The sequence below is a fragment of the Anser brachyrhynchus genome, assembly GCF_964034855.1.
Source record: "Anser brachyrhynchus genome assembly, chromosome: 14".
NCBI lineage: Eukaryota > Metazoa > Chordata > Aves > Anseriformes > Anatidae > Anser > Anser brachyrhynchus.
The window spans coordinates 5,624,422-5,650,839 of record NC_137709.1 but is presented as its reverse complement, the minus strand read 5'-3'; the positions used below and the strand labels follow the sequence as shown (position 1 = coordinate 5,650,839).

The following is a 26,418-nucleotide window of genomic DNA, read 5'->3' as shown; positions in this document are numbered from 1 at the left end:
TCAGAGCTTTTATCCTTGCAGACCTGCAACCAACAGCTGGTTTGCCACACTTAGGGATAACCCTCAAACCCTTGGATTCAATAGTTTGCTGCCTCTTGCCTCTGACCGAACACTTTCCCCAGCCCCCTTGGTCACTGGATTGCTGTGCCATTCCAGTGCATTGAACTGGCAGAAAACTGATACAGCAGAAGTGAGTAGTTTTCCTACTGATTTGATATATTGAAACAGCTCGGATTTTCCAAATGGTGTGTCAGAAGAATTACTCACTGTATGTATGTCCTGTTCAACCCTCAGTTTTCTGCCTGACCTGAGTTCTCCGCGGAGGCTCCACATGGCAGATTAGCAGAACAGATGACAGACCTACTACTGCAGTGCTTTACCTTAAACATCCTTCTTCCCATCTTTTGTCAGTCAGAGGGGCTCCTGGCATCATAGCAGCAGTAAATGCACAGGGAAAAAAGGACCAGAATTAGAAAGAGCAGTCATTGTTTTAACAAATCCTGAAAGTTTCTAGTAACCAGTGGACTAGGGGCTTTGTGATTAGGAATTGCATCTCAAGTAGCCATCTTTAGGTGAAGAGAATAAAAGGAAACTATGACCTAAGTATTAACCGAAAGCTTGCATGCCCCAAACCAAAACTTCCCAAAAAGCCTTTAAAAGATTATTCTCTCTATATTTTTTTTCTATTTAGATCTTCAATTTGTACTACTTCTGACCCATAATTTTAACGTTGAATGCTGGTAATACTGTCGTATGGCCATATGCAGCTTCCTGGGATCCTGACAGACACAGCAAGGGAAGCACTGCAAGTTTTTTAGCTAGGAAAAAAAAAAAAAAGGTCTAATAATGCCAGATACATTTAGTGTGCTACAGGTGGCCTTTCCTAGAAGTACATACCATGGCGAATTTCTGTTGATACCTCACGTCATGTACTACACATCTCTTTAAATTATCTCACATGGTCCAGAGGGTTCCTTTTTATACAGAAGACCTCCCTCTTAGAGGTGAACTTTAAAAGCGCACAAGGATGAAAGTCGTGAAATTTATCAAATGGTGAAAGAGCCCTAATTTATAATAACTAGGGTGGCAATAAAAAAGCGTAATAATGCCTTCAATTAAATGAAATGGAGATCACTCATCTTTTTAGGTGAAACCTGTTTGAAATTTTGAGCTGCCTGAAAGGAAAAGAGACCTCTAATTGAATTTGTGCGGGTGAGGAGACAAAGACACCTCCAGTAGATGTTTTGTTAATAGAGTGTGGTAATTGGCATCCAGCTGTTAAGGTACAGTGTCTTGCCATCTTCTCTTTTCCTCTTTGTTCTGTTAATTCCGGAAGGTTTTACACGTTTCCCTGTCTGCTGCTTGGAAATATGGTATTAGTAACTGTAGCGAAATTTTTTAGGCCTGCATGTGAATAATTTCCCTTTTTGAAAAACCAAAACCAAAACCCAAATCCTCATCAGAAAGTGGCCATAGTGAGCAAAGCGAAGAAGAAAAATGAAAGGCCCTAAAATAGTAATAAAGGCTGAAGTTGAAGTCTCATTGTTTTTCCAATAAACATAAAGCAAACATTTTTAATAGTAAGAGTAATAAAATTTTTGTTATTCTATTCCAGTTATGGTTTCAGGCTGTGATCTTGTCCGATTTCATAAGCTCCAAACTCTGGTACTGCCAGGATATGTTGTATTGATCTCCCTCGAGTCAATGTTTTGTAATGGTTTAGGGCATAAGGCCACCTGAGGCGCTAAATTTCACATAATACTGAGGCCCTATTTGGTCTTTAACCGTTTCAGGGTTCGTATATTCAGTCTGTAAAAAATGGAGGAGAAAAATCTCTTTTGTTTCACAGCGTTATATTGGTATGTTACCACTGCTGTCTTGGAACTCTGAAAATAAAGATGAAGTTTCAGGTAACTCTTCAGATATTCCAAATGTGATGGTTCTTGTCCGTCAGGTGTCCACTCAGGATGAGCAGACCTCAGTTTGACTATTAGCATTTTCTTGGTTTCTGAAAAATCAACCAGCAGTTTCAGATGAAGGACAAAATCTGGATTGCTTCTGGAAAAGATGAGTAAATGGGATATCAAAGCAGTCACAGGTCACTGCAGTTTAGTTTTAAATTGAGAAGTCATTAAAGAGTAGCGCGTTGTCAGAAAAATAATTGTTTTTGCTTTTTGGAGAAAACGTTATGTTTATATGTAATCCAAATACTCCTTGATTAAAAAGCTTCACAGTACCATAATAAGCCATACTGCATTTTACTCACAAGAAGAAGCCTTATGGCTAAGGCACTGGAGAGGGACTTAGAAGGTCCTTGTTCTAGTCCCATATCTGCGATATCTGAATTTTAGCCTAACACCTACATTGTTTATGATTCTGAGCTTTGCCTCAGTTTTCTTTCTGCAAAACAGTCATTATCTTCTTTCATTTCATCTACTTAGACTGTAGGCTGTTTGGAATGAGGACTTCTTATTTTATTACTAAATGCATATATCATGCCTGGCACAATCAGAGCTAATGTGGTTTGGATAAGTAGATATATATTTAAAGCTACTGTTTAAAAAAATATATTGTAAAGTGCTGCTGTTAAATTGGAGTGCTGCCAGTTAAGGTTATCTGTGTCTGGTCATAGAGAAAATGTTTTGCAATGAAAGCTATAAATTTTCTTTAGCAGAAACAAATTAATTTACCACAGGCTTCTAACTTCAGCTCCTGACATGCCTTTGAAAGTGAAGTATCCTAGTTATTTGTTATTTGTAGAGGCCAAGCTAAAAAATCCATGTGAGCTTCTGAAATTACAGAGGTGCAATCAATCCCAAAATAAGGAAGTGGAAGGAAAAGGACAGCAAAACTTTGTCCTGAACAGTCTGGATCTGGCAGGGGATTTTAAACATATTCCAACTTTGTGATAGGGCAATTGTGGAGCACTAGGACTGTACAATAATAGAGGAAAGTTTTAATCTTTTTTCCTTGTATGGTTGACTTAGTAATTATATTTTCCCACCATTGTGCCCATGTTTTATAAAATCCAATTAAATTAAAAACAGGTTGATTCCCAATATAGACATTATCACAATGCTAGCGTCGAACCATTTTATTCTCAGGCTAGTCCCTGGTTAGTACAGATGGAAAAATAATGGAGCTATGGTATCTATGTGGCAAGTTATTTTTAAAAATGATTTCTTCAACATCTCTTTTTATTTGGCTATGACACTCTGTAGGGCACTCTGTAGAACTTCCTCCTTAGCCAATCTCTATTTAAATTCAATTTTAGATCAGAATCAGAGCTGTGAGGTGTTTGATTTCTGATTTTACTGGTTAAGTGAAATTTTACCTCTGTGCACTGAGCGTAGAGTCCAAAGGAAAATACTTGCTTTATGGCTAAAGTGTCTCTGAAATCTGCTAAGACCCACTAGATGATAGGTAGCTTTACACATTTGCAGGGTAAGCTGTTATTTCTGAGATTGCGACTCAGATATGTTGTTGGAAAAATGATACAGTGATGTGATGTGATGTGGCTTCTTTTTATTTGGCACATTTGTCATAACTATCATTTTTCTGTAGCAGCCCAACATAAGAATTTAAAAACAGCGGTCTCATTTTCAACCTCTCGACAACCTCTCAGACACCTGCGTTTTGGAGCTATTTCTGACTAACAGGCTGAATTTTAGAAGACAAAAGAAGGAACCTGACACAATTTTTTTGATGATGATAATAAAAATATTAGGAAATAGGAACTTGAAATTCCCAAAACATTCAGTCTTAAAAAGGGCCACATTTGTTTTGTACTGCTCACAGAAACCCTGTGTTGTAAGACAGCAAGTAAAAGACAGGTTTTTACAGGTTTTTACTTTTTTTCTTTATCCTGATGCATTCAATTTTTATCCTAATTTTGAAAAGTTGTCACCAGGCATGAGATTATCTTAAAGAGAACTGAATCTCCTGCTAGATCCACATTTTCAATGAAATTTACGAAACCCAACCTATAGCACCTTATTTTAATATAGTTCTGAGTATACAGTTCATTACTGTCACTGACACACTCAGATTTAGCTTCACTTAAATGTCAGAAAATATTATTCAGGTGCAGAAGACACCAAAGATCACAGCTAACTGATATATTGAATCTTAATTAGAAAGGGGACCATATAAAACTCCGAAGCTTCTATGTACTAAGAAAACAACCCTGACATTCTCTGTTTGGCTCTAAGCATTTGTTGCAGACTTTGATCTCTAGCGATAATCTCCAAAGAGTTGTGATCTTAGCTTGCTTAAAAATTGGTTTTACTTTCAAACTTTGTCTGTTAAGTCTTTATTACCAAATAACTCTGGAGGGAGTACAACCTCCAAAAGGCACTTTATGTTCCTTTATGAGAGTTTGAGATGAGGCAGCAACATTACATAAGGCAAAGCTTGTTTCTTCTCTGCAACTCAGTCGGTGTGAAGTGCATACTGCACAATGAAACTGTACCCTGCTTTCTTTAACAATTGGCAGGTTTTGTGCGGGCCCCATTATGTTTAGAAAATATCACAGCATCATTTAAAAAAATATGTAATAAACAAATAGTTGTGAAACGCTGGAATGCATTATCCTTTGCTTGAGGTAAGACCGCAGTCCACATCCTAGTAACCAGGCTCATCTGTCTGCTGGACAAAAAAAGCTTTTTCTCCTAGCTTTTCTTCTTTGATACTTGTCCTTGGTAGGATTATTTCTAATTAAATTGTTCCTTTTCCTAATCGTAGAAGGGACACACAGAGGGAACAACTAGACTTTGTAGCTTGTGCATCTGAACTGAGGCTAATAGAATGCAATCTCTCTTGCTGAAGCTGTACCTAAATTTAAATTTTTAAGAAGTCCACTGTCACGGCCAATTACGTGATTTCCCTTTGATATATGAAGACATTATGGGAGCTATCTGTGAATGACTCTCCATCAAGCTACAAATTGTTTGGGTTTTTATTATGGTAAAGTTTATGAATTTACAGTGTGACCTTGAAGATGCTCAAGGCACTCAGAACTCTGAGACGAGTTTAGCTTGTATGTGAGACAGACATGTTAAATGTTATTCCATACTTGTGTTGCGATTTAATTGGCACCATATCACCTGTGTTATTAAAAAAAAATATTGGAATACCAGAATCTGTTTCTTTCATGGAGACACTTCAGGTATTATGAAAACCACAGCTGAAATCTTATATCAGAGAAGTTGGATAATATGCTCGTGCTCATATTTAAACGCGGACAAAACAACTCTGTGCTCATTTTGTCATTTGTACCTGGAATAAGTAAAAAGCATTGCTGGTCTTTACAAGACAGGTATCTACCCAAACCAATGAACTGGTATACAGGTGTGCATGAAGTGCTGCAGAAAAAATGTCCCAGGGAACCTTTCTAAATCTTTGCACAAAGACCCTGTTGGTATACATTCTGTTTTGAAGTGTTCAGTTGTGCTAGGACAAATGTGATTAACATTTGTTGGATGCTGAAAATGATTCTTGGAGAGGAAAGGATCAACTTACCCTTGTAAAGTTTTTGTTTTTGTTTTTTTTTTTAATTTATTTAATATTTTGGTGGGCTGTAGCATACAAAAGTTTATCATGATGCAGGAATAAGTGTAGGAGATTCTAGTGCTGAATTGTCACTTTTATGCAGAATGGAGATAATAAAAACTTGTAATTTTCAGTCTGTAAGAAGTTCTGAATTGTAATGTTTTGTTTCCATTTCAAGACAGGAAGCCATGCACTTTTAAAAGCGAGTTCTTAATGCAGTGTTTTTTAAATTGACACATTGCTGACAAAAGTTGTCTATGATAAGGCAACAATTTTTTCAAGGACTGCTTTGCTATTTAAGACTTCATTCGGGAGCATTCTGGGCACTTTTAGATATGTAACTACACATTCTCTGCTCTTTGAGAAGCAAAGTAATACCGTTGTCACAAAATGTACAGGACATTATGAATACTGTTAGTTTTACTTCTAAGGTTTAGTAACCTGGTTGCAAATAGTCTTTTTACCTTAGATGATTTATCACCCCCATTTTGGAGTGTAACCACTATTCAGTGACCGAATTCCTCTATTTTCATTGCCATTTTTTCAGCATCTGCAGTAAAAACATGTGGGAGTGTAAATCTTGGATCATGACCCCACTCTGTTAGGTCTGCTCTGGAACAGAAAGAAAATAGATATTGTCCCAGAACTCATAATCTTTTTTGTGAAATTGTGCTGTGCTCTGGCATCAGTTTGATAGAGCAGGGTCAGTCGTACTGTTCCTGTTACAGCTTAGCTGGATTTATAGGTTATCAGCTTTTGTCTGGGCTCAGTTTTTTGTCTGTAAATCCTGCTGAAAACAGCTACCCCCTAGTTCATCTGGTACACTGTCGTGTGTAGCTGTTCTGTAACTTGGATGTTTGTTATGGTCTGAATAAAGGTGGTGCAGCAAGTAGCAGTAAGTACTGAGGATTTACATTTCGGTCAGGTCAGAGCAAACATAGACTGAATAATCCAAAGGCCTCTAGAGAAATCTAACATAACTGTTAATGACTTACAGAAGGCTTCATTAATTGTTTTCCAGTTAACTAATTCCAGGAGATTTTGAAAGAAGATAAGAAATCAGGCTCTGTGTATTTGGATACCTCAGCCATCTCCATTGGCAGGGGAAGGGACAAGCAGGGAAGATAACAAGAGAAGTGAATTAGTTCTTGATAAGAAAATGAAATTGTACGATAAATACTTGTGGTTTTGCATCTCCGTGTCAGTATTATAGCTCGGTAGTTTGACTTGGTAGTGTGTGGACTCTGTTTTCTCTAGAATATTCTAAGAAAAACCAAAACAAGCTCATTTTAGCTATGCTGAAACTTACCCTGTTGGAGTCTACACCTCCAAAGTGAAATATTTCTATATGTGGAAAAAAGCTGAAAACCATTACAACAAATTGCTAGCAGGAAGGGAGTGCCATTAAGAGGGGTACACATATGAGATAATAAAGAAGAGAAAGGCACAAGTACCCGGAAAAGAAAGCTGGGAACATGTTTGACACAGAGCTGATAGTCCAAATCTGAGAAGAGCCCAGAGAGCACGTGTAGTAACTCTCTGATCTTGCTCTGTTGAAATGTCTTAAGTTAAAAAATAAAATAAAATACAGCCATTGATGGATACAGCGCCACCAGATGACTAAGAGGGTGAAGAGCAGATAAGCAACAGGAGGAAGTCTGGTGTATCCTCCACTTCTTTGGAGTTTGAAAACATCAGCCAAATAAACAGTCTTTGGACTTTTAGTCTGAAAGTCCCTCCGTGTCCTATATGTGGTATTCTGTGCCGTCAACCAGCTGCAAAGTGTCCTCCAGCAGAAACTGTGGCTTTTAACACCTTATGGAACTTGGTGCTGTTGTCCTTACTGCTGCCTTTGACTACTCTCTGTTACTATTATTATTTTATTTATTTTTATTTTTACCTGGCTTACTTTTCTGCCACTAGCTGAACAGAATGAGCTCACAGAGGAGTTAGAAGCCAGTGCCAGTACAATATTTAACATTCTTCGATTCACTGACTTCCCTAGAACGAGTGGTTGCATCAGCTACAGAGTGCCCCATTTATGTGTCTCTCTTAACTGTTGTCTCTGCACTTTTTCACACTGACAACAAAATGGTACAGTGTTTTAAAATTAACCACATCAGCCTGCAAGGCTGTAGTCTTGTAAATCACAAGCAGAGAGTTGGCCATCACATTTGTTACAATTGTGGAGGTAAACCCCTAGTGAAAACACTTCTTTCTTAATATAGGCGTTGTCTGGTCTAAGATGTTTGGACAGGTGTTAGTACGTAGCAACAAACTTTTTCTGTGGAGCACTCGGTATTGGTAAAAAGTACTCAGTCCTAATTTACAAATGCTTGTCACTTAGCCATTTTTGTGAGGTTTATCTATGGGCTGTTTCACAGTCGATGATCTCGTGGGAAAAGCCTGTGGGTTCTAAACAATGCGTGGCTTTCCTTTCCTGCATTGCTCCTGTCAGGCCATCAAACCAAATAATTTCCAAATCCCTTTGACTGATGTGTCAGAAATTGCAGCACATTCAGTGGGCCAGCATATAACTTTGAGACATAAGGAAATCTATTGTTTAATGTGCCCTCTTCTGGTTCTCATTGATTAATATTAGCGGAATGGAAACGTCATTTGTTCAACTTGTGTGCAGGAAATGTGATCTGGCACATCCAAGTGGCTCTCAGGTGGTAGGTGCTAATAAATAATTACACAAGAGTTGCATTAACTTCATTTTACTTTGTTTAAGGAATGGTTTAAAATGTAAATAGTTGGTCAGCTGGCTTGCAAGGAGGACGTAATGTAGAGCATTTAAAAATACGTTACACTTAGAAAGACACAGAAACATGGCTTTTCGTTACAGACTTTTTTTTTATTATTTTATTAATCTTCTAATTTCTCTGTCTTATTCTGTCTGTATAAGAGGTCACTTGCTTGTAGTCTGACTGCCAATTCTTCTGTTCAAGAGTAGATTATTGACCATTTTCTAGCATTTTTATTGTTATAAGGCTTTTTTGTGAGTTTGCTGTTGGTGAAGCCATTCAAAAATTATTTGCGTAGGATTGGCTAAAGCCCGTAAGTCACATGCTATTTTAGCTTTTTATCTTACTGAATTCAGGAGGCAAAAGTGACATAGTAATGAAAAGTCAGAAGGGGGAGAAGTAGATCAATATATTGCTAAATTCTTATTGAAATTCTCATGCTTAGAGTGTTCTGGGCAGTTTTATTTCTGCTTAACATTTGCTGAGTAAAAGTCATTGCCCTAGAGATGCAAGATTTATTGACATACAGAGATGAAAATGATTAGCTAAAAGGTTTCTGCATGAAGAGAATCAAAATCAGCTGAAACACTACAGGGTGGCTCATATGCAGGAGGCAGAGCTATTTCAAATAAGTTATTAATGCTCAAAGCTGAAAGCTGAGCATGTTGGTGTTACACCAACTATTTATTCTTTGATTCCTTCACGGGGACCCTAAGCTTCTGAAAAAAATCTTTCATATATGTATATATAAGTTTATATATTCTATACACACACACCGCTTGTTAAAGTTTATAAAAGCATTGTTGTCTTTTCATAGATTTATTTTCTAATTTAAGTACATGTTTGTTTATTTGCAGTTTCCAGCTTTTCCAAAATCGACTTTTTGGAATGATCCTACAGGCCTGACACAGGTAAAGCTCTATGGCAATATATTCTCATTCATTAGGAATCACGCTCAGTCATTTTTCATTGAATTTCATATGCCACAAGCTAGGTATATTGGTGCACTGTTTTTAGCTTTATAAACACGTGAAAGATGTTGACATGATTTGGCTCACAGTGCATGCGAGCCCTCCAGAAATAGTAGGCAGAAGCTTCTGCTTTTTGGCCTAATGGAGAGTGGGTTGTGTTTTCAGATGTGACTTTCCCTTGACTTTGTAGAGGCAGAGGATAGCAAAGCCTGGTAAGCTTAACTGTCAGACAGACCAGGTTGAAGTACAGTGTGATTTGGTGCTCCCCGAAGTCAAATGTAGGGAACAATTCGTTAACTAGGTGTTGTTCAAAAAAATTTACCAATCTTACTACTTCTGCTTACAATTTGTGTCACAACACTTGCGGTGATAAATTGTGGTAGGCCACATCTTTGCTTCCTTCATCCTGTTACTGAATGGACAGACATCCTTGCAGGTAGCCCTGAAGGAAATTTGTGGCACTCTGGAAGAACACACCCTAGCTTTCCAACACGAATGTTGTGTGTGTGCTTTGTCTCATCATAGAGACTCTGATAAACACAGAATGTGCCCAGAAGGTGCTTGAAACCATGTTGGTGTTCAGTAGAATCCTGATGGTCCTCAGAATCAGAACTGGGGTTCAGGAAGGAGATGTCTTATTGTTCAGCTTGTCTTGAACAGAGGATAGGGCTTTATACATCCTACTGTTTCTCCTTCCTAAATCTGGAATGCTCCAATCAAAACCTACCCAATCAAAAAGATTAAATACAACCCACAATTCAGAGAAAATAAGATGATAGATTACTGAACACAAGACAAAGCTGGTAGTATTGAATAATTATGTATATTGTTGCAGGAAGTGTTGTATGATATTTAATTCTAAGTTTCATGCAGGTTTTAAAGCTCTGAGCAGGTTTTATTTCCAAATAGAAATGATTAAATATAATTTTTCAATACTTTTACATGATTAATGTAACAGGCTGATCTTTCTTTGAGTACATCATAAATACCATCCACATTGGTATGCTATATATGGAGAGTTTTATTGCTGTAGCACTTTATGAAATTATTCTTTGGGAAATTATAGATAGTCAATGAATAATTCAAGGGAAAGAATAAAACAAAATCTAATAAACTCTGCGTATGATTGAACTTTGACATTATTACAGTAATGTCTATATACAAACCTCACTGCTAGTCTGGAAAAAGGATTCAAGTAGAGCTTGATTTTTATAAGAAGAGATGTTTTCACTCTTAGCTTGTCTGAGAAGAAAAGTGACAATTGTTTTCTAATTGCTAACCTGAACACCAATCATACTTGCTTCTGTTTCCAAAGAAGTAAAGAGTAAAAGATATAAAAGATAAACTGTTGAGGAAATCCTGGATTTTTGCCACAGGTTCTAATCACTATAACAATTTCTGGGAGTCTGAAAGTACTCCTGTAAATCAGAAAATGAAAACCCTTGTCTTACAGGACTATAAAAATTGTGCCAGGCACAAAAAAAAAAAAAAATCAGAGCAACAGTCATGGCAGCAAGTAGAGAATGGCCCAGCTGGAATGAGAAAAAGGGGTGGTATCACTGCTAAAAGCAACTTCTCTCCCTTTGCCACTTTGGAGGAAGTGGAGGGCTGAAGCAGAGGTGGCTAAGACAGGTGGGTAATGGGGTAATGGGAGGAATGGTTTGGCTTTGACTGAGCTGGAAAGACCTGTGTCAAGTAGCGAGAGACTGAGGAGGTACCATATTTGTGGTTTTTTTTAGTGTACAGCTGCATCACGCATGTCCATGCTAAATTACTGGGCTATGAAAAATAGTTATAAACCCTCCAAGATGTGCTTTAGGCTGATATGTTCGAGTCCCTGGCACTAACAACTTGAATAGCTCCTTACAGGGAGGCTGGGAAACTAGAAATGGTGAAGTACAGCCATAAGCCTGGGAGTGGCTTTTGTTCACTTTTACAATCTAACAGACATAAAGGGAACGGGAGCAGGGCAAGGGAGGGCCATTTCTTCCTCCAGTGAGTTACAGGCTAGTTAGCACCAGACTCCTGGTCGGAACTACCATGGGGATTTTGCTCTCTCTCCCTCCTATATACCTGCACAGGTGTCCTGAAAAGACTAACCTCCTAGCTTCGTACAGAGGAGTTACGAATGCCTGCAGTATGTTCATGTTATGCAAGCACTGACTCTGGACACAGAGCCAGGCAAAAGCCTCATCATTTCACTGATCCTTGAGCCTGGGAAAGGGACAGTGTCAAAATCAAGCCCCCCCCTTTGTATTCTCACTTGCCTGGAAAAACCATGAGTGCTTTTTTTGGAATTGCCTCCTGGGTCGTTACAAAACTTGAGGTTGTTTAATTTTAGTTTATTTTCATGACTAATCACAGCTTCACAAGTATGGAAATATGTAGGTGCCTGGAAATTTGTAAGTGTAGGGGAATTGGCTTCCACTAAATTCTGTTCTTTCTCTTGTTCAGTTTGAGTATTTCTTTTGAATTAATGTTTATTTCACAAAACTGAGGGAATTGTTATGATTATTATACAAGGACCTGATCTATATGTAAATGAAATGCAGTGAAATAGGAAAAAGGAACTAATTTGCTATTAGAAGCCAAGAATAAGTTACTTTGGCTAAAGCCTCTACGTAAATATTATTTCATATATCAGACCTACTTCCCTCCTGTCTTAATGAATTCTTGGGTTGTAAATTTGTGAAAAGCAAGATGATTAGGAACACCATTATTTTAAGCATGGTCACCTTCCTTGTTACCACAATACTTCCAGTTACGAGAAGTCTAACATGAGTCTGCCTTATTTTTAAGAAATCTAGGGAAACAATTGTTGTCCTTGTGGTCAATGAGTGATGACTGGATGTTTGGAGACTCCTCTCTGCAACAAAAAAAATTGGATTATTGTCTAGTCTGGACCTTCCTTTGTCTGCAGAGAAGTACATAGTCCTTCTTAATGAATCTTTAACAGTTTTTCCACTGTGTTGGGATAAGTGGCAAGAAACTGAACTGAGAGTATTCAAGAGGCAACACCGCATTTGGATTTGTGTCAGTGAAAAAGAGGAAAGCTTCCTGGGAATATGTCAAATTCAGTGGCATTGATAGCAGGTTTGAGTAAAGGTATTAAATGTATTTTTAATATAAAAATGAGGTATGCATGGATCAAGGTCTGGACTAATTGAGAATACCATGCATAATTAATTTGCTTCCATCCTGTTTTTTCCAGTTCATAGGAGGGAAACATAGGCAGAGAAATGACAGGAGTTACTTTGTGGTGTACTTATCAGGAAACAACAAATGTAAGTTTTTTTGTCTGATCGTTTAGTGTGTCATTTCTCAGTGTAAAAGTTACTTGTATAGTGAGAGAAAGATGCAAATACTTACTAGGCATCTCTCTTAAAATGTTTAAATGTGCTCTTCAAATGATGTTGGCTGTTCTCTCTTAACGCTAGTGAGCTACGATCGGTCAGATAAAAGTTATCTGCTCAGTATAAGCTGTCATCAGCTGAAGATATGGGTTTTAAAGTGCAACTATTTTTTATTTCACTTTATTTTGCTTGCAAGGGTTTAACTTTGACAAACTGCTGATAAACTTGGTGTTATGGAGACTCGTTTCTTTGGTTGTAATGTAAGGAACCTGCGTCTTTTTTGTTAAAAGCAAATCTGTTTTTATGTGACTTCCTTTGATACTTGCAGTATGTACAACACACAGTGGGATCAGTTATCAAAAAGGTGACTCTCTAATGCGAGCTAAAGGCTGAAATGATGAATTCCACATCTGTTAAATAGACTTAATTTCTGGTGACATTATAAACTGAAAAGGGCAACAAGCTCCTTTTTCATCACATGCAGATCTCTCCAAAACAGATTGAAATTTAGAATGTGTTCAGAATTGAAGGTAAAACATCCTCTAGTCACTGCTGAGTGATCAGAATGCAAGTTACCCTGTTAGGGTAATACTTCCTGACTCTTCAGGACACATTTCTGCTCAGAGTATTTTCTAAGATCATGCTGGTTTGGGTTTTACAGTGTTGAAGATGGGCTGGTGGAGCACATGCTTGGTATCAGTAACTTTGTGTGGTAACATGAATTATATGTTATCTGACGAAAGTCTCATGTTTTGGCATGCTAATCCACTGCCTGTCCGAGGAATATGAGCATGAAAAGCAACTATTAATTACAAATTGTTATTAAAGGACATAGAATCTGATTCCCCCATCTCATGACCTGCTTTGGAATCACTGCTGGTGTAAAATTTAAGGGAAACATCGTCAAGTCATAACTGACCTCATTAACTTTTTGTACATCTGTGTCTAGGGGTACAAGAAAAATTTGCAGAATCAAGTTTGAAATGCATTCTTTTTTTAAGGATGCTGCACAATGAAATATCTGCAAGTTTGATACATTCTGTAATAATTGCTTTGAAACAGCATTTTTAGTTTCTGTTCATGGAAATCTGACACATCTGTTTCACAGATACTTTTTTTACTTCGTTCCCCTCCCAAACCCTTTTCTCTCCAAGGAAGTGATGCTGGATTTGGGGTTTCTTTATTTCTGCTTTTCTGATGAATGTGTTATAGAACACATGTAATCTTTTTCTGTTCTTTTTATTGTGTATGAAAAAGAGATATATTCCACCGTTGCAGCTAAAATGAATTTGGAAAATAGTTTTTCTAGCCGATTATTATTATATGAATTTCTAAACTGTAGCCCACGTGCTATTGGTTAAAATACTTTGCCATGGATAGACTTCCAAGTCTCTGGTTTAGTGATGTATTCAGAGAGATCATGATTGCTCAAAAGCTTTCTACCAAAAAATATAGTTATGGAATAGTCTTAGGCCCTTTGTTTATCTTGTGGTTTATATAATCTGCACCAACTCTGTCTGAAATTTTCAGAGAAGTTTTTTCTTATCCGAAAAGAAACTGTTTTTCCTAAGAGCCAGGTCTAGAGGCTGAACTGCTGGAAATTAACAATAACAAGGTAGCATCGGTGGAAAAAAACTGGTATCTTCTTCAGTGCATTCCTCTCAACTGCTACTGTTTCTCTGAACTCAGGGGGCCACAGGTCAGGAAAACATGGTTATAAAGGCACCACACAATTGTCTTTCCAGAATTATGTAACTGAGAACCATAACAAGAATCTGCAGAATAAATATTCTTTTTAATACGCTTCTACCAAATAAATGTACATTGCTAAGTCATGGCCAAGAAAAGGATAGAAAAAGAGAGCTCTACTTCTAGTAAAGACTAATATTTTCTAGCATTGTTATATTTTAGTTTCTCCCACTTCCTCTCAAAATTTTTCTTCTGAATTACAGCAGAACTCTGCGTCCTCATAATTCTTTTTGTAAATATGATCACTGATTAGCATTCTGTGAGGTGCAGTTTAGCCTTGATGCATGTAGCGAAGGGCTCAGCCGTGGGCCCAGTATTGCTCTCATACAAAAACGACTTCATGCAGCCTCAAAGACTGCAGCAATCACATTCCAACATTTTGAAAACAAAGATTCAGAAAAATTCTAATATGACTTAGAGGAATGTGTTGAGATCTTTGTACCTTTTGAGAGTGGAAATATAGTAAAGACAAAAATGGGGAAATTTGAGGGGTCAAATCACCGTGCTACTACTTTGATTCTGCATTTTCCATAGGAATTTTTTACGTCTGTTGTTTTGTTTTTACTCTAAAGGATATTAGTTCTGCCTTTCACCTTATACTTGTGCCCTATAGATTTTAATTAAAAACCCTTTTCCAAGAATGGAAGAGAAATTCTGAGTATGCATTTTTAATGAAATGCTTATTTTTATGAAATATTTATACTTTTTCTTTCTAATCTACTTTTTTTCCATATTATTTTGGGACAGCAGGTTCTTAAAGGGCGTTTGTTTTGTATTTTCAGTGAAAGTTTGATGTTATTTGATGTAAATAGCTTCTGACAACCTAAGGATTTAAGTTTAAGGATTTGGTTCTGTGGAACCAAAGCAAAGGTAAAGCATGTGTTGTCTGAGAAACTTTCTCCTTTGAGAACATCAGACTTCCTCCAACTCAGGCGAAACTGCAGAGGCCTGGGTTCTTATTCAGTCCTCATGTTGGCCAGTTCTCGTCCAACTTACTGCCAGAACTAAAATCTTCAGCTGGGAGATAGCTCTCAAATTCTCATAAAATGCACTGCTTTCTTTTCTCATCGTATCACATCAGGGCAGTGCAAACATCAGTGCCATTTAATGAACTGTGATGCTAGCTCATTGGTTCCAGGCAATAACTTTTTACTTAGCTCTACTATACAAAGATTAATATTAGCATGATCACTTCATATGATTATTATTTTTTAAGCTGTCCCAATTTTATGGACGCTGTATGAATAAATTGTATTTGTTCTTCTTCTTTCCCTTGCAAGCACAGTTCCCTAATATTAAATCTTCCAACATCCTGCGTCCTTTCTATCAGGGTGTGCTGTTGCTGGGCAACACCAGATTTGCTCTTTAAAATTATCCAGGTTTCTTTAGCCAGCTTTGTGAGTTGGTGCAACAGGGAAGCAGTAATGTCTTAATGCTTTAAAAATATACATCTTTTTTATTCAAATTATTTATTAATATTTCTTGTATTTGGGCCATTGTGCATGGGTATGTGTCTGTATGTTTAAAAATAATAGTTTCACAAAATTTGTTTAATTCTGCTATGTGGATGTTTGTAATTATGTAACTGTCCTTGTATAACAGGCATTAACTCCTTGTACATAGGTGAAACAAGAGAGAAACATTATAACATACATGTATGTAGGAAAATTTTATTAGAAAGGTTTTAAATTTCTTTTTCTTCCTGAAGTATCTATGTTGCTGTTTTGTGAATGCTGTTTGAGTGCAGATTCTTTGTACTGGGGCTTCAAGACAATTCACCCTTCTCCTTAACCTTGCTCATCCTCAACTTCCAGATATCATAAAAGTTGACAAAATATTTCTTCTGACCTTAAGATTGAGTACCATAGGAATCATTTTCCTGTAGATTAAGTGCTATTAACTATTTCAGCATAGGTTGCAATTTTAAGCCTAGGCCGTAGGACTTTGTAAATCCCAAACGTTTTATTCTTCAATGTCAATTTTGAATGACAATAGAAAAACTTTCACTTGCAATATTTCCTTTATTGAACGGATCCTGTGAATAATACGGTCATACTGTAGCCAGGTAATAAAACGTATGTGTAAGATTAGCACATAAATTCAGTGGGACTCCATTGACCCTTTGATTCAATAAGGTGTATTTGAACTTTGACACTCTAAGCTCACAATATGGAGGAATCTTTAACATCCCTGGACTTCAGTATTTCTATAGAATGAAGCATATGTGAAAAAGGAAACTCTTCTTAACTGGATCTAAGTTTTTATAGGATTTAGCACTGCAGACTTGTTGCTGCACCATCGTGGCAGAGAGAGCGTTAAAGGAAGCGTTTACATTGATTGTAACTGGAGCAGGGTCAAAGGCACTTTAATGGTAATATTTGCTAATTTTAGTAGAACAAATGATTGTGTCACTTTGAAAATGACTTTTAGTCAATATGAGATTATGGGTTATCCTTTGCTATTGAATCCTTTGCTCTGTTTCTGTTGAAAGCAGGATTCTATTGATTCTGAAGGAGCAAACAAGGGATCTTTCTGGCTATTAGAAGGATATTTCTGTTGCTCACTGCTGTTTGCAGTAGCCAGGTTTGTTGATGATGGCTTAGAGCTGATTGACCACTGGCAGTTTCTCATTTATTTAGTTGGGAAAGAGGTGCATGTGCTGCAACCAAAGCCAGTGGTTTCTGCGCTGTTCCTTTTCTAGGCCATCAAAATAACAAAGCATGTGTTATAAAGTCATTGGAATTGAATAACCTCATCAGTGTATTTTCTTATGGATCAGCTTTTTGTCACTTCCTCGGGCCATGTAGTTAGTAATGGCTTCATTTTATTGGTAAAAAGCTGGGAATCCTCACACGTAAGAAAATGGGAAGTTAATACAAATGGCTTTCTCAACTAGCCATCTCTTGAGACTGTGCCAAATCTGTCAAGCATCACCTGCCACAAGCCTCGTGCACCATAAGGCCCATGGCTTGGCTCTGTCCCTGTGCCTTTGTGCAGCCAGATTTGTATCACAGCTAACACCGAGACCACTCTGTGGTTCTGTGCGGCAGGTCGGGTCTGCTTGACCTGACTCAGGACTTGCATCTGGCTTGTGGGGTTGCAGAACAGGAGAGAGGCTGGAGTTTTACTTACATAGTGGAAGCTCATGCTCCATAAATCCTCAGTGAAAATTACAAACCTCAGCTACCGTGCAGGGCTGTGAGTGCCCTCCTCCTGTTGCAAGACTTGGGAGACGCTTTGAGAGAGATGAGTCTTGAGCTGTCTGCCGTGTTTGCACATTGGTAGAGAGCCACATACCAGGAGCCGAGTCTTCCTTGTCTTCTGCAAAAAGTGGTGTTAGCATGAGTTCGAACTGTTAGTACAAGGAGTGCATAGAACAAACTCTTGGCAGTAAGCTTGTTCATGGAGCTGCACTGTCAGGCACAGAAAGGGAAGGACTGGGCTGCAGCTTCATACTTGCTCGCAGCTGATTTCCAGCTCCTTGCTACTCAGTGGAGCAATATCTTCAGCCCCAGCACTTCATCCTCAGCTGCGTATATCCATATATCCACTCTTCTTCAGTGGTAGCGCTTTTAGAGCTATGCAGTGGGTTGGGTCAGGGAGCTAATTTGACTAAAAATGAATATTCTTTTTTTTTTTTTTTGCTGGGTTAGTTTACAGTTGTACTAGTTCCCTTTTCAGACTCACTGTGCGACCCTGGGAGAGCTACAGCCAGCATTAGAGAGGCAATGAAAAGGAGTAGTTTCATAGAGAGGGGAATTTGGAAGTACCCTGTTTCACTGGCAGACTGGATTTATGCTGGATTAAAGCAGCTGTGTAACCATGGCCACAGATCTCATAGGATAGCTAAAGGGTTTTACAGTCGCTCTCTGTGCTTTTCTGCAAAGCTTGTAAATACTTGCTTTGCAAAGGAGGAGTACCGCAAGAACCTGGTGTGTGAACTTCTGGAGGTTTATGGGACTTTTCCATTGTTCGTATGATAAAAGGAGGAGTTTTGGGGAAATATCTTCCTACAAACCAACAGCATAGTCACCAGCTGAATGCGTAAGTGGAAGAATCTTGCCTATTCTCCATCACAGCTTCCTTCTTAGAGACTTCCTTCTTGTGTGCTCAAGTCAAACTGAAGATTAGAGATCAGTTTTGAATTAAAAGGAGAAAATATTCAACCCCCAGATGATGAAAAGAAGGAGTTAGAATACACAGTGCTTGAATGCACCTGCAGAACACAGGGCACTAGAAGAAATGCCTTGGCAGTCATTGCAGAGGAGACAAGGAAGAAGAGCACAGCAAATAATGATCAGAAAATGTTGATTACCACATTTTTAAAGCTGTGAGAGCCCCTTGAAAATGTTGACCCAAGCAATGATTACACCTATGAGAAACAAAGGTAATTACTTAGGAGTTAATAAATCCAAGCAGGAAGACAAGAAGCGTATCAGGGGAAGGTGTTAAAATGATGTGCAAAGGATGAAAGGATATTTAAAATCCAGATGTTCCTTTATGAATTTATGGAAAATGAAGCTGCTTTTGAATAGCACTTTGAAAGCTCCCCAAGGAGAAAAAGATGCATTTTTAAATTCTGTATTTCTAATATAGGTGGGAGAGGTCTTATTAATCAGGTCTCAGAAGGATCCCCTCTCAACGCATTTGTATTTCTTTTTAAGAATTTTATTTCCAGTGATGTTTGCAAAAAAACTTGGCTGCAATTAGGTTGCTGGTGTACTTACACTACAATTTATGGTGTTAACAGGTAGTATCTGTATCTGCTTGCTTGCTTCTCCGTGGTCTGCTTGTGGTTTCTTGTATTTACCTGTCTCCTGCTCTGTTTGCACGGATGGTAACCACTCTCTGAACAGAGATAATTTCTCGATTCTGTGTTGCTACATACATCATGTGCCTGGGTCCTAGCCCTTGGCTGAGGATCCTGCTTAGTGTCACAACAAGGATGATGCCATTCAAATACCAGTAAACTTTGCCATGCTTCAAAGCCTTCTAATCTCTAACCTGTGCCCATTATTGTGAATTTCTGCTGCCGTTTCTGGGCTAAGCTGGTCTCCTTTGGACTCCTGACCCTCACTGACTGAACTTATTAAACTGAGTGCCAGTAATTCCAGTAAGCTGAACAGCCAGTTGGAGAGGAGAAATAGACTAAAAAGCGCCATAAAGACTAAAAAGGCAAAAATCAAATGAAAATCACTCAATGTTTATTACTGAAAAAAGATAAATGATTTTTAAGTCAATCTTGTTATAAGATATTAAACATAAACAAATGTTACATGCTTTGCTAAATCATGGCAGGACGAAAAAAAAAAAGGGAGCCTAAGTCCATGTAGTGGACCTAAGAAGTGAGATTGGCCATCTTCTTCAAGATGAAAGACAAACTTCAGTATACCCTCTAGTTTGTAGATAAGTATTTACAAGCCAACTTGCATTTAGTTTCATTCTTACTAAAGCATTGAAGGCACTTGCATATGGCCAAAATCTCAGTGAACACCTTTCAAAAGCCATCAGTTTTCTTGGTGTCAGTTGTTTACATTTTCACATTATCACCCTACAAAGTCTTGAAGAAAGACCATGGCCAGTAAATTAGCCATTTTGGAAGAGTTAACTGGGAATGGAGCAAATGTTTTTTATAAATGAGGCTGTTGTTCTTTACTCAGTTGTTAAAGGGATTTGAAGCTTTGGGCATACAACCTTCAGTGGGTCAGAAGAGTAGGTCATTAGGTTCGTGTGGTGTACTTCAACTGTTATGAAATAAAATTGCATCCACTCAGCTAAGTGAACTTATGCTTAACTTAAATCATACTGCAAAGCATTCAACAGAACATTTTGTTCAATTACATTAAACTGAAGCAAGCAAAAGTCTTAGCGATGAAAGATTTTTTTTTTTAATTATATGCTTGATATTTCAGAATCTTTAATTTCAGTTTTTGAAAGTCACAAGTAGCTATGAATGCTGCACATCATTATCTAAAACAAACACTTCATGATTTCCCTGAGCACATCCTGGAAATAATGATCAGTTGCTGCCTACAGAAGATAACAAACAACAAATATTATACTGTAGAAAGAATGAAATCTTGCACTGAAGCACTTATCCTATGCCTCTTTTAATTTACACATTATTCAGATGGCATCTAAAAGAATATTTGTTTATACGCCAAAAGTTAAACTCATTAAAAGGCGCCACCACACAGACAACTCAAGATGTATATTTATTTTCCAAAATCTCATTAGCTCAGGTACTTTTTCTACGTTTCTTTTCATAATAATGAAGCACACACAGAGATTCTTTCTGCTAACACTGAACAAGGAATATTTTAAAACAAGGCAAACAGTTCTTATAGATAAGGAAGAGTGTTAGGACAGATGTGTTCTGCCTCCTCTTCTGCGTTTGCTTTAGCAGGCTGCCTAGGACTCCCTTCAGTGCCTTGCATGCTCCCGTTCTTCGGATGTAAGTACAACTTGAACACGTTGTAAAAGTGTACATTAATAGGACTTGGAGGGGAGCATGGGAAACAATAACAAAGGCTTCAAAGTATAAAGTTATCCTTGTATTCGTTCCATCTTCGTGTGGAAAGTTTTGGGGGTTTAATTCAAAATGGCAGTAGATCACAGACAGGCAGGTTGAAATTCGTCAGTTGCGTTACTTCTCCCAGCATCACCTTTTCATCACCCTGCTGGGGCTGCGTTATTTAGAGTATGCCAGTCATGCTCCCCTCATAAAGTGAGAGGGAATTTAACCTGTGTCAAAAGATTAAATTTGTTTGGTTACTGCATGTTCTGTGGTCCTGGTAGAGGAGATGGTAGATAGAGTCCTAGCACATGAGGCGCATGATTTTAAAAACACGCAGAGGATGGAAGTTGCATGGAAGAGAGAGTTTTCCTGGACTTGACTTTTCACCCACTGTCTCAGTGGCAAAATTCCCTTAGTAGAATTGGGCCTCAGATTTCCAAGTTACTTATTCTTCTTAAGTACTTTTTAAAAACATCATATGGATCCATTAGTGATTGAAAAAATGTATGATCTTTTCATATTTGACTTATCTAAATGCCTTAGCCTGTCCTCAAAAGGTTCTCATTTTTCAAAGTTGTTTCAAACTGGAATGACATTTTGAATTCCTCCTAGTATGAGTAATCAGGCTGGAGCCCGGCAAGTATTTGTCTGCTACATTGCAAAATAAATAAATAAATAAAGGGTGCAACTTCCAAGTTTTTTTTTTCTCATTTCCTCCTCCTGAAAGATTCTGTAATTTAATACAAAGAACAACATCAGTGAAGAAAAAAGTTAAATCTGTCCTATCTCTTCACTCTTAGGGACTTGGTAATGTGATGGTAATATTTATTCTTTGGCTTCTTGAATTCTCTGCAGAATCACCTTTGTGTTCTTTTATGATAGTCTTTTGAACAGATGGTCAGAATGGAGATGTTTAATGGAAATGTGTGATTAATACCCAGGTCCACCCAAAATGTCCTGGAAAAAAATCTATTGTCTGTAACTGTGATTAAAATCTCTCTCTAAGTTCTGTAGCAAGATTGACAACCTCTTTCTAGCTCAGTCTCCATTACAGGGGAAGAGTGGTGAATTAAGTAATGGGAATTACACTTATTTATTTTAATTATTGTAATAACATGTAAGAGCATTATTTAATAAGTACACAGGGATGAATTCAGCAGTAAGGCTTGAAGACTGATGAAAACGTTAACTTTATCATCTTCCTAGAATGGCCGTTTTCATATTCCAAGAATACTTAGTCAGGACCATTATGGCAGTTCATGGTTCTTTTTTCCCAAGGAAAGTACCTCTCGCTGCCATCACTTTCTGAAAGATATGGAAAAAGCCGTGTCATTATGTGACATGAATGTTCTTTATTGTGACCACACCAGCATGTGTGCAGATGTGATGCAAGTACACTTGAGATAGTGAATAGTACAAGGCATCAGCATATTAACAGATGAGAGCGCTGATATATGTCCAGGAAAAGGCTCTTTCTCCTCTGGATTTTACTGCCTACTAGAATGAGTGGCTATGGTTTTACAAAGAACATCAGCCTGTAATAAGGACTTAGTGCGCAGGGCTCATGACCTTTGCTTTAAGAGATGTTATTGAATTTCTTTCGAGTGATGAAGTAGTCACTGCTGAGCAACAATCCTGAGCATGATGATAAAATACTGCAAACGCCTAGCAGGAGAGGTGCGTCTCTGAAGGTGGTATTTTTTACAGCTGAAGTACGTTATGCTAAAATACTCCCAGCTGGCCTAATTAAAAGTGGGAAGCACAGTGAATGCCAGCTTTGCCATCTTCATGTTCTCGTGCTCTTAACCTATACGATGTGCATTTATGCATCAATAAAGTCCATTAAGGACCACATAACTTCAAGATAAATGACAGAAATGGTAATCATTGGATTAAAAACCCATGGCAGTATTTCACAGTAGTTGTAGTGAATTTCAGAAAACTCCTTTCAGTAACATTGAGTTTAATCCAAAGAGTATCTAAAACCGTCAAATGGTTGTTTATGCTAACAAATACTGAGTCTCCTCCATGTTGTGTTACTTGTGAGCAATCGCACACAAACCACAGTAACTAGAGAATCCTTTTATATCAAGGCTTTAGAGTGAACTAAAGGAGGAGTTGGTGGTCATACATCTTCATCTGTGTGTTTTTCCTGATCTGATTGCTCTCTGTTGTTAAGAGAAGTCAGTTTAGAGATGTGAAAGTCGGTGTCTCTGTTGTGTTTCCAGCTTCTTATGACCTTACAGAAATGTCGTGTAGATTGAGTTCCGTGACATCGCAGGAGCAGCACGGGGACACAGTTTTACCAGCCAGATGTAAAAGGAAGCAGAGACTGCTGTTTGCAGTGCTACATCGTTTGACCTTGAGTCTAGAAAAAGGATGCTCTTTCAACATTTCTCAGTAAATGGTATGTCCTGAAGTGAGGTGCAGTGGAACTGAGCAAACCAGCAACATTTCTTTAGAGACGCTGAAAGGGCCAGAGGAGAGTACAGGAAGCTGTATGACAGTGCTGTCGTCCCAGAGAGATCAAACTCTGCTCTTTCCCCCAGGAGGAAAGAGTTGCAGGAAATTTCATACTGAGGCCTTTCCAGAAGGGAAATGTCCAGGTCTCCCTGGATCAGTGCAGGTAACTATTGCTCTCCTGTTTGGTTTGAAGTTCTTTAACATTTTCAGTTTCCTGGTGGCTTTTACTGGATGGAGACACAAAATTTAAAATCGTAGTTGTCATTTTTGCTGTGTTCCCTGTTTTCATTGAAGGCATTGCTATCAGATTGAGATCACTTGCTGGAAGCACGGTTAGGTCTGCGTTTCAGAGCTGCAGCACACTCAGCAGCTCACCGGTCAGCTTTTTAATTTCTGCCTCTTTCTTCTCAAGCAATGTTGTTTTAAATACTGGCATTTGTCCTTACTGTTTATTAGCCTTTAAAATGCCTGCCCATTTGTGTACAACATCTTAGTAAAACGAAGTGTAGCTAATGGTTATGTCACAAGCAGGACAGTGACCTCTAATGGTAAGTAAGCAACTCACATGATGAATTGCCAAGACTTTTCTCATTAGAATTGCAATGAAACGGCATTTTCAGTGCCTTTCTTCAAGGGCCCACAGTAGGCACAGGCGGAGCAGTAGTCACCTAAGGCAGCAAGACAGTTAGGGGCAGCAAAAATAGTCCTGGCCCACGGCCAGAGCGCTGCCAAGCTGGCTTCTGCTGCTGCCTAAGGAGAGGCCAGTGTGTATAAGATGGTCACTTCAGCTGTGAGAGCAGGAAACCCCTCCGAAAAATCTGTCACCGCGTGCTGCATCATCTCACCCCTCTGAAGGGTGTCAGGAGCAGCCCAGTTTCGCTTCCTTGCCAGATCTCTGGGCAGTTTTTCCCTTCTTTTTTCCCTTTCCTGGGAAAGATGCAGCCCAGTCATTCTCCCTTCAGGCAGCAATATTTTTTGCCTGTATTGCTGAGAAATCCTGTGCCAGCTTTGCCTTTACTAAAGAGAGTTTAAGCAGGTGCTCTACAGGAGCAGGTACCGGTCTCTAGAGGATGGCTGGGAAATGAGAGGCAGACGCTGATCTTTTGATGCCAGAGGCAGAGCCAGGTCAGGAAATAGAGCTCGGATCTTCTCCTTTCTTCTTTTTTTTCTTGTTAAACATGGCAAAACCTTACCCTTCTATAGGCAAATATCTCTGCTTACATAAGTTCAACTCTAAATCTAATGTACAGAAGTGGTAGCTTAGTGACAATTTTGAGCTTTCTATGCAGTATTTCCATGTAGTCTTCATACTACTAGGTAATATCACAAAGTTACCCCCTGCTGTTTGAATGGAGGTGATGCTGTTACCGTAGATCACACACAGATGCACTAGGTATGGATATTTCAGCACCCATTGCAGCCTGGTGCAGAGTATTCAGCAGTGCCAGTGCTAACGTCGTGTCTGTTTTGGACCTGCTGGGGCATAAGATGGACCTGCTGGGTCAAGATGAGAAACATAACTTGTTAAGGTGGAATCAGATCAAAGCAAACTAGTACATTGCTTCCTCAACACAATCCTTAATTTTCTGGGCTACAGAGTCTGAATTTTTCACTTTATATCTGTGAGGAGAACTGGAAACAGTTTGGCCAGGAAATTTCCCAGAACAGCCTGAACAGGGATGCTCTGTTCTTCAACTTCTTTGCAGAAACCTGCAATGTCTTTCAGGAATTTCTTCTTTTATTTTTTGCTACAATTCACATCTTGATTATTCTTGCAGCTGGTATAGATTTTATTCTGCCTCTTGGTGTATTACATAAATACGGACTGCAGATTTTGAAGGCTCGTGGGAATTAAGGAATTAGGTTTTTTTCACACTTAAATCCAGTATTACTGTAATTTTGTCTGTGTGCGCTTTTCATAGTATTAGCATCTGTTTTACTTGTATTTAATATTGGGAAAGCAATTGCAACAGGAATGTCAGTGTTGACACCTAATTTCATTGGTGACCTTTTCAAAGTCAATCCTAAAATCCTAAAATCTCGAGTCTGTCCCTGAATCATTGATTCTGTGCTGAAGTCAGAATTTTTTATTACTCCAAATCATTTTGCAATACTTGATGTTGAAAATTTCTAGTATTCTGGGTCCAAGTCTTACGAAAAAAATCTGTGATTTGAGACTTAATTTAAAGACAGATCTTAAAGAACAGACTGTTTCCTGCACACATCAATCTGTAGATAGGCCATTGGGAACAAGCCATAATATTACAATAATATTTAAGGCTGATATTTTAAACATAAATAAGGAATCTAGATGTCTTAGAAACTGGTAATCAGTAGACTGGAGAACCCTCATGGAAATAGTTGAATATCTATAATGGTTTTTCCTGTAGTAGCAGTGTTATAGGGTGATGCTGACCCTACCAATAAGAAGTGACCAAACTATGTAAAATAATCTGTGGCATTTCAGGTTAGAATGATTCTGTTTAGCTTTAGTTAAAAGATATGTAGAAGTAGGTTGGGAGATGTAGAAGTATGGTCTGAGGGATGGGACTGAAATGTGTTTAAGTTCATGTTTAAGCAGTCTAACTGTTTCGGTTCTGCGGAGTCTGGACGCGTAGCCAACCTCCCCTACATGTCCTGACCATGGAGTTTCAGTATTTTCTCATTGCTGATTTTAGATTAGAATTGTTTAATTTCTTTCAGGGCATTCTAAGTCTCACCCTTTTATCTCCTAACTTTTGTCTCATACTAAGAATACAAAGATGCTGCTACTCTGAAAGAATTTCTTATCTGTTTGACCTGTTAAATGTGACTTTTGTCTCTGTCTTCCTCATTGTTTGTGTTCGTATGTTTTCATGGTGTCTCTACTGCCACAGGCTTTATAACTATTTGCATCGTTGTACCTTCAGGGTGTTCATGGATGTAAAACTTCCTGGTGTCACAGTGCTCTGCAAAAGGATGGTGATTTAAGCCTCCTGCATTTAGAGTATTTCTTACAAATTAAGGATTGGATAAAACCACATTTTTAAACTGTTTCAGTAGGGTTCAAAGCCAGTGCTGAATTACCA

General features: G+C 38.3%; 1 long non-coding RNA gene across 1 annotated transcript in view; it reads left to right on the top strand.

Moving 5' to 3' along the window:
- Positions 1 to 26,418, top strand: part of LOC308177866 — a 52,037-nt gene that overhangs the window by 9,333 nt on the left and 16,286 nt on the right. Inside the window, exons 3-4 of the long non-coding RNA XR_013939461.1 lie at positions 9,155 to 9,208; positions 12,480 to 12,552. This is a non-coding gene — a long non-coding RNA (uncharacterized lncRNA). The remainder of the gene's footprint in view (positions 1 to 9,154; positions 9,209 to 12,479; positions 12,553 to 26,418) is intronic.